Source organism: Miscanthus floridulus, chromosome 10 (genome assembly GCF_019320115.1).
Source record: "Miscanthus floridulus cultivar M001 chromosome 10, ASM1932011v1, whole genome shotgun sequence".
NCBI lineage: Eukaryota > Viridiplantae > Streptophyta > Magnoliopsida > Poales > Poaceae > Miscanthus > Miscanthus floridulus.
The window spans coordinates 92,397,685-92,407,447 of NC_089589.1; the positions used below are offsets into that span (position 1 = coordinate 92,397,685).

Sequence of the window (9,763 nt, forward strand, 5' to 3'; positions counted from 1 at the left end):
CGTTATAATATTTAAGAGTGTAGTATGTGTCCTAAAATCATTATTTTCAATAAAATACAAAATGAGAGTTAATAAAAGATGCAATAAACACATGAGTTTCAGCTTAACTTGGGACTAAAAAATTTGTAGCAACTAATAAGATTAAAAATTGAAAAGATAAAAATCTAGATTTATGGCATCATAAGAGACATACTGCAAGAAGAGACACGGTAGATTAAGCTAGTGTTTGAACTAAATGCATATTCAAAATACACATAAGTGACTTGCATAAAGAAAAAAATGAATATAGGTAAAAAAAATCATATAGATTAACATACTTTTCACACCGGAAGCTCCAACCCCTTTTGATCCTTAGACTATCTAGCGTAAAATGGAAGTTGTCCTGAGTCAATTGTGAATGTCAAAATAAGGAAGGATTCACATATAGTCAGGGTTCCCAATTGTGAGTGTCATATATAGAAATTTACTGTGCACGGCTTGTATTTACCTCAAATCGAACCTTGACTATATGTGACGCATGTTATGACGATTAACGTACCTTGATGCTTGCATGATTGAACTGAACGGTATTTTGATCGATTGAAATGTACCCGCCAGCGAATATCGACCCCATACTAGTGGTCAACGATTCCACAAACTAGACAACATTTCGTTAAACGACGTAACATCTTTTTCAGTATCTTTCGTTACATTCCACAAAGTCACGTTTCCGTAGCCCACCGGATTATCTCACTGTACTAATGAGACGAAGACGTATCTATATATGGACATATATTTCTATATCTACCTCACTAACCGGCAACATCCATGGCGTCTCATCACACGAATGTGGTATACCAATTATTCATGGATGCGACGACCACACCTCTAGCACAATGGCAATGGCTACTCTTGCTGATCGTCCCTTGCGTGCTGCTGCTCCTACTCGCCTCCCGCCGTCCCCTCCCCCGCAGCAACGACAAGCAGAGACGGCAGCTCCCGCTGTCCCCTCCGGGACTGCCTATCATCGGCCACCTGCTCCTGGTCGGCGACCGTCCGCACGTCTCCTTCCGTGACCTCGCCGCCAAGCACGACGACCGCGGTGGCGGCGGCCTCATGCTCCTGCGCCTCGGCACGGTCTGAACCTCGTCGTGTCCTTCGCACGCGCGGCGCAGGCGATCCTGCGGACGCACGACCACGTCTTCGCTTCGCGGCCGGCGTCGTTGCTGTTCGACGACCTCGTGTACGGGTCCTCCAACGTCGCCTTCGCCCCCTATGACGAGCACTGGCGTCAGGTCAGGAAGCTCGTCTCACCACGCACCTGCTCACCGTCAAGAAGGTGAACTCGTACCACCATGCCCGCCAGGAAGAGGTAACAATTATTTGCTCAGTGTTCATCATGCATGCATATATATGCACTCGTTTTGAAAACGGACAGGACCATTTCTATTTTCTATATTATGATACTGTTTTCTATATTACGATACCATTTTCGAATTTAGCTAAACTTAAAAATTTGTCATTTTCAATTGGCTTCACAACCATTTTTTTACTCTTTATAATTAATAAAATGTAGAAAAATCCTGTACTGACCATTTTCATTTTCTATATTGTAATAATGTTTACATCCGTTTTCATCCCTCAAACATTTATTATTTAATTATTCATATATGATAACAGGTGCGCCTAGTGCTGGACAAGCTCAGGGAGGCAGCGGCCATGAACGCGGAGGTGGATTTGAGTGAGATGATGAACGCGTTCGCCAACGACATCATCTGCCGTGCCCTATGTGGCAAGTTCTCCAGGTAAGAAGGCCGGAACAAGCTCTTCCGCCACTACTACATAACACTTCACTGTCGGCCTCATTACTGCCGGAATTAGGAAAACCGGCAGTGTTGATCCTTTATTGCCGGTTCTTTGCTCTGAAAACCAGAAATTAATTTGGGATGTGACCGAACCAACAGTGATGACAACTATCATTGCCGGTTTATGTCTCTAACCGATAGTGGCTTGACGACCACATATTACTGCCGGTTCAACCCAAGAGCCGAAAACGATTGGGCTCTATCACTGTCGGTTCTAGCCAAGAACCGGCGGTGATAAGCTTACGGCATAAAAAGGCTGCAACCATCCTCTCCTTCCTCCTCTCTTCCACCCCAAGAACAGAGACGCTTGTTTGGGCCCTTTCCTCCATTGTTGCGGCTGCTCTTCACCATGAAGCTAGCGCTTGAATTTTGAAGAATGGCTTGATCTTTTTGCTTTAAGGTTACTAACAAAAATCCACTCGGTTGATTTTATTGCTTAATTAGCTTCGTTTTGATGGCTACATTGCTCGATTCTCATTCTAGTTCTTTCTCCATTTTAGAGAGCACTTTTGCAATTGGACATTTGTGCAAGGCTTAAATTGTGGTGAATCTATTATCCAAAAGATTGGTGTCTACGAACACATTTAAATTCCTAGCTAATTATTCCATGGTGGTCAAGATCATCATTGTTAGTATGTGATGCTATAATTAGTTCTTAGAAGTAGAGTAGATTCTTTTACAATTTGTTGAGAAAATTAATCTATGTATCACATGACAACGTATTGTTTGGAGCTACATTGTTGTTCATGATCATGTCTCCAATTTTAGACTTTTTTTTAAAAATTAGTGTCTCCATTTTTATGTGGCATGGAGTAGAATAGTTATTCTTCATTATTGTGCAATAATTTTCTATGGGGCTGCGTTTTTCAATTTATATGGGCATTGTTTGGAGCTACATTGTTGTTCATGATCATGTCTCCAATTTTAATCTTTTTAAAAATAAGTGTCTCTATTTTTATGTGGCATCGAGTAGAATAGTTGTTCTTCATTATTGTGCAATAATTGTTTTTTTTACTATGATTTTCAATTTACAGGTCCGGGCAACCAATTTCAATTTTTCAATAATTCGTGTACAATAATGTTTTCCAAAAATGGTACTTACGAGCTACAATTGTTATTCATAAAGCTCGATTTCTTATTAATTCTTTGTAATTACTGTCTCAATATTTTTTGTGCAGAGATGGATTGAGAGTGGATGCATCTGTTCTGAACAGACAAATGGTACATGCATGGCGTCAGCCAGTTTATCACCGATGCCAAAGCCCATGCTAGGAATGAGAACCCCGTCTTCTGCCCATGCAAAGATTACAAGAATCAAAGAAACTTTCGTCAAATGGAGTCTATACGATCGTACTTGATTACCAGGGGTTCATGCTAAACTAACTATGCATGGCGAGGTTGGTGTGAATGTTCCGCATGAAAACGATGATGATGTGGACATGCCTATCGTAGCCATCCATGATGTTGACGAGGAACCCAGTGTCAACACGGAACCTATGGCCACAGTAAATAATGTGTTTAGGAACACGCTAGCTGACGACACCGAGGATAATGATGGCATTTCTCAGCTACTACGTAATGTAGAGACCGGATGTCTTAGTGAAAGATAGCTGAGAAAGCTAGAGAAAATGAGACAAGATGGCAAAACACCATTGTATAAGAATTGTCCAATGAGCAAACTGGAAGCCGACATCATGTTGTTAGAGTTCAAATCGACAAACAGATTGAGCGATAAAGGCTTCAATCAGTTGTTAGGTATAATAAGAAAAATGCTCCCAAAAAAATGAGTTGCCAGAAAAGACATACTTGATCAAGCAAATGATCTGCCCCATCGGCCTCGAGGTTGAAAAGATCTACACGTGTTCCAATGATTGCATATACAAAGACTTAGACAAGTGCCCCAAGTGTGAAGCTCTTGGTACAAGGAAGGGCTGTCAGATGAGGGTACCCAGACCAGAGGAGGTCCCGTAAAGGTCGTTTGGTATTTCCCTATAGCTCCTCGGGTGCATAGGCTGTTTGCATGTGCAAAGTCAGCTAAGCTGTTGCGCTGGCATGGCAAATAGCGTAAGAAAGATACAATGATGAGGCACCCCATCGATGGGCATGACTGGAGGATTGTTAATACTATGTTCTATAAGGATATCGGTGGAGAGGTAAGGCACCTTTGGTTTGCTTTGAGCAGAGATGGGATGAATCCTTTTGACCAGGTTAGAAGCAATCATAGCACCTGGCCAGTGACACTCTGTATATACAGCCTTTCACCTTGGGTCTGTATGAAGCGGTCATACATCCAGATGCCACTACTGATCCAAGGGCCAAGACAACCTGGGAATGACATCGATGTGTTTCTGGAACCAGTGATCGATGAACTAGTGTAGATGTTTGAAAAGGGTGTGCCGGATGTTTGGGACGAGTACAAAAAGGAACATGTCATGATCAAGGGAGTACTTATCGCTACAATCACCAACCTACCAGGTCAAGGTTTGTTGTTTGGAGAGAAGACAAAAAGCTATACTAGATGTGTCGAGTGCTTGGACGATACCGATGCGGTAAATCTACCAAATAACTCAAAGATAGTTTATATGGGACACCGTAGGTTTCTATCTGAGGATCACTCTTACCATAGGAACAGAAAAGATTTCAACGGTATTATTGAGAAATGCTTAGCTCCAAAATATCAAGACGGGCCTGCGATACTTCGAGAACTCAACAAACTAGAGGTTGTCCTTGGAAAGGGGGGCAATGCAGTAGCAACGCCTGATGAGAGTGTTTGGAAGAAAAAAATTGGTTTTCTAGAAACTACCTTACTAGCCATTTCAGAGTGTATGCCACTGTCTTGATCCCATGCACATCACTAAAAACGTGTGTGCTAACACGCTTAACACCTTGATGGACATCGGGGGGCATCAAAGGATTCACTAGTCACACGCCTAGACATGCAACACTTGGGAATTAGGAAGGAGCTACATCTCGTGGAGCTAGAGAATGGCCAGTTCGAACTTCCGGTTGCGTCATGGACATTGAAGAAGGAAGAAAAGCGGGCGCTTATTTCTTTCTTCAATGAACTCAAAGTCCCGACGGGCTACTGTGCAAACCTGAAGAGGCCAGTGAACATGAGAGAACTCAAGTTCAACTATGGCCCTCTGAAGGCCCATGACTGTCATGTCATTATGACTCAACTGCTCCCTATTGCCCTGCGTGGTATCCTCCCCCCAAAGGTCCGTGCCCCAATCATAAAGTTGTGCTCGTTCTTCAACGTGATCTCAAAAAAAGTCATTGATGTGTCCATGCTAGAGCAGCTGCAGCAGGACATAGCCAAAACCCTCGTTTGGCTTGAGATATATTTCCCGCTAACTTACTTTGATATCTCATTGCATCTGCTCATTCATCTTGTTGACCAAATTAGAGCCATTGGCCCGATGAAAGTTTTTAGGAGGTATGTTAGGAACAGATTCAGGCCAGAAGGGGGCATGGTTGAAGGATGGTCAATGGAGGAGGCCATTGAGTTCTGCACATATTATCTGGACATCATAAGGGTCAGAGTTCTAGAATCTCATCACGAGAGAAGACTACGTGGGAAAGGAACGATCGGGGAGAAATCTGTTATAGTAGATAACCCTGTTTCTTTCAGACAGGCACAGTTTGCTGTTCTCTAGAAAGCCGAGGGTGTGATGCCATACATTGACGAGTACAGGCAATCGCTACAAACTCTGTATCCGAGCAGGTCATAGGCTTGGCTAGATAAAAACATAAGGAGGAATTTATCAACTGGTTGCGATGCTGCTTGCTTGGAATAAAGTTGGGTAATCAACTGGATGCCTTAGTCAAGGGACCTTCGAGTACATATCTTAAGTACTAAGGGTATGAGATCGATGGATTCACATTTTACACAAAAAAGCAAGATGGAAAGAGCACATACCAAAATTATGGTGTTCGTTTTGATGCTCACATTGAAAACGGCAATGTGCAGGCGACATACTATGGTTTCATAGAGGAGATATGGGAGCTAGCCTACGGTCTATTGAAGGCAGCTCTTTTTCACTGCTAGTGGGTCTGGCTTGGGGAAATCAACGCTGACAGTGAAGGGTTCACTACCGTTGATCTCACTAAGACCGCATATAGAGACGACCCCTTCGTCCTTGCAAGAGATGTGATGCAAGTCTTCTATGTAAGGGACAAGAAGACAAAACGAAGGCTAAAAGTAGTCCTAGATGGGAAAAGGAAGATTATCGGTATCGATGGAGTGACAGACGAAGAAGACTACAGGGGCTATCAGGAAATGCCTCCATTCGGGGCGAACGTACCCCTACCTATCCTTCAAGAGGGTGACGAACCTTCTTATGTACGGCTCGATCACAATGAGACCCTCATTGTTGATGCACCTAAAGATAGTTAGATTATTGTTAACTATGTAATCATTATTCGGACGTTGATAGTTAGATTATTGTTAACTATGTAATCATTATTCGGACGTTGTTCACCAACTATATAATCTAATTTATATTTTGTGCACTTCTCTAAAATTAAATAATTGACTATGTAATCAAATATTGAGATGATGTTCAGAAACAGTATTATTTGATAATTATAGACCATTAATTAATTATCATGGAATTAAATAATCAAGACACAAATATTTATATTATTTTACAATAAATTGTATGTATTTACATGCACTAAATGGATAAAAGAAAAAAACATAACCTAAACTGACGTAATCCCTAATGCTAGAGCAACGGTTAAGGCCCTATAATCTGGACCTCGAATTAATTAACTCCCATTTAGAGGATAAAACAAAAAAGAAAACCTACCTTGACGTACTCCCTATCATAGCGCAGCGGTAAAAGCCAACTACTGTGAAGCCTGCGCCCTTGGTTTGAATCCAAGGTGCGGCAAACTTTTTTATTTATATTGGATTAAATGAACCTCAACTTAAACTATAAAAATGATAACAAAATATTTCCTAACGTAAATCCTCTTTTAACGCAGCGATTAAGCCTCTAATCCCTCTTTCTCACTCCCTTGGTTCGAAACCCATGTGGGAGAATTTTTTTTATCCAGAGCCCGCGACAGTGGCTCTGCTTTTAAAAAAATAAAAGTTGAGCGTCTGCGGCAGCGGCAGCTACTTTGCCAGGCCTATCACTGTTGAGTTTTTCATAAAAACGGACAGTGATACATGGAATCATTGTCGGTTCTAAAAACCGGCACTAATGACCCCTATCACTGCTGTTTTTTTTATCAAAACCGACAGTGATAAGAATATTCCCTCCATAGGCCAGCAGTGCTCCCGCTGATCACCACAGCAGGAGCACTGCTCCCACCTACCACGACAGCTAGCCTATAAAATGGCGCACTGCTAGGGAGCCTCTCCACGGCTTGTTGGTTTTAGCTAGGGCTTATCAACCATGATATAGTATTTTTCTCTCACAACAAACCAGCACCGGTTGAGCTTATCAGCCCAGAAACCAACCAACGAACAGGCTATCTGTTTGTTTGCTGTTTATTTTTCTAGATCGTTCTCTGCTTGCTAGTTTCCATATACATGGCCTCTCTATGGGAGAAAGCCCTCCACATACAGATATCGTTATGCGTTGTAGTCCACCAAAATGGTGCACAAAAGGGGTACTAGAAGAATGCTACTGAAGATAGAGCAACGCCGAAGATTGGAGACGCCGCAGGGTTCATAGAGCCATCCGCTGCGGTGCGCTCTGAACTGTATGTTCAGATAGACATGGCATCCTCTGTGCTCGGCCTACCTAGTGTGCTTTGGGCAATTTCCTATCCCAGAGTGGCATTGGTTCATCGGTGCGGTGCTGAGCTGAATCTAGTGTGCTCTACTCTGGACTTTACCGAGAAAAAGGCCATGTACAATAGAGGCATGGATTCATCGATGCCACCTTGTCATCACCAATTGGTATAGCTCGTAGACCACCTTGGCGCTGTTGTTTGACCCTAGTTGGTGCTAGAAGAATGTTACTGATGTGGTTAAATTATAATGTGTTGATACACATTGATTGTAACATTGACCTGTACGCAAATAGGTCTTTGTTATCATATATGTAATTTTAGTGTAAGGTCTTTGTTATCATATATGCAATTTATTTCTAATATTTTTGTTATTTTTTGATGTATTTCTGTACTCTATCTAAATAAATATATCGTAGTCGTTAAAACTTTCCCATGGTCCTTTACATATATGCACCTTCACTGTCGGTTCTATTTAAAAACCGACTGTGATATTCACTTTCACTATCAGTTCTATTTAAAAACCGACAGTGATATTCACTTTCACTATCGGTTGTAATTGAAAACCGACAGTGATGTCCATGCCCCCTATATAAAACAAACCGCTGGCCACATACTTGATCCCACACACCCACGAACTCTCACACTCTCATTTCTCACATTTCACTCTTACTTCTCAAGAAATCCATTCTCTCTACGTGATTTGGTTATGGATCTTGCAATTTTCATTGGTATTGATATGTTGTCTTCTCCAATATTCTATCTATATTTATTTGATCTATATTTATATTCATGTTTTTTTTGTATTCTACATTTATATATATTCTTATTCCTTGCAATCGATCTATATTTATTTATGTTGCCATATTTTACTTGGAAGAATTTTTTGTGCATATATTTTATGTTCATATTTTTTTGTATTTTATCGATCAGGTGGTATGAACAACGGACCTCCCCCACCACAAGAACAAGGTTTCCACCCTAGCGATGAGCCATTTGCTCCTAATGTGGCCATTCCGCGATTCCCTGTTCTAGCTTTTGTATGAAATATTTTTCAACATCTTTTGTTTTTTATGCTAAAAAATAAGTGTAATTAGTTTAATATCATTGTTGCATATATATATATATATATATATATATATATATATATATGTCGCAGACTATATCCCCAAAAGATTGGCTGCGAACAACACTTAGCTAGTTCTTTGTCTACTTGTGTATCTTATGCTGGGTAATGTATGGCTGGTTTTAACCTTCCGACAAACTACATTGAAGATCCAGAAGCATTAATTAGGAAGACCAAAGCTGAGCTTAAGAAAGTCTTAGCATTAAACTCGGAAGACAACCATATAAGGCGAAGCTTAACAACAGAATTTGAAGCCATGACTAACATGACTCTCCGTGAATTCTTTGCTCCAACTACGGCCAACATCCGTACTGGACCGACAATCAATGTCGAGGATAATGAATTCGAGCTCAAGCCAGCTCTCATCAATATGGTGCAAGTAAACTAGTTTTGTGGAAAGGCACATAGAGATGCGAGTGCACATCTCCAACACTTCCTGGAGATCTGCAGCACCTTCACCATCAAAGGAGTAACCCAGGATGCCATACTATTTTGCTTCTTCCCATTTTCACTCTTGGGTAAGGCGAAGCAATGGTTCTACGCCAATAAAGATAGAAACACTACATGGGATAACTGCTCCACTGCCTTTCTAGCAAAGTTTTTCCCATAGGCAAGACCAATGCTCTACGTGGGAGAATCTCAAGCTTTCAGCAACAACATGATGAATCTATCCCCGAGGCATGGGAACGCTTTCAAGATTATATTGCAGAATGCCCTCATCATGGGATGGAGAATTGGCTACTCATATAGACTTTCTACCATGGGTTGACCAACAGGACCCGTGAGACTATGGATGCTGCTACTAGAGGTGCATTCATGTCACTTATACTTCCAGCTGTGACCACTCTTGTGGAGAAGATGGCCTCCAACCAAGGCTGGAATGAAGAACGTGCTCAAACCCACAAAAGAGGTGGAGGTATATATCAACTCAAGGAAGTAGACATGTTGTCTGCCAAGATGGATCTACTAATGAAGAAGCTTGAAGATCGAGCCAATAAGAAGCAAGAAGTCATGCACATTCATGATTCTCGCATAACATGTGAAGTAT

At 41.5% G+C, this 9,763-nt stretch overlaps 1 long non-coding RNA gene and 1 other non-coding gene across 2 annotated transcripts; one reads left to right on the plus strand and one right to left on the minus strand.

Annotated features, from left to right (window-relative positions):
• The first annotated feature begins 829 nt into the window (after positions 1-829).
• Positions 830-3,466, plus strand: LOC136485105 (uncharacterized). Its single transcript, XR_010766319.1, has 3 exons — positions 830-1,351; positions 1,660-1,784; positions 3,023-3,466. It is a non-coding gene; the product is annotated as an uncharacterized lncRNA (long non-coding RNA).
• A 5,868-nt stretch (positions 3,467-9,334) lies between these two features.
• Positions 9,335-9,443, minus strand: LOC136490304 (small nucleolar RNA R71). The gene has a single exon (XR_010767594.1). It is a non-coding gene; the product is annotated as a small nucleolar RNA R71 (small nucleolar RNA).
• Positions 9,444-9,763: the final 320 nt, after the last annotated feature.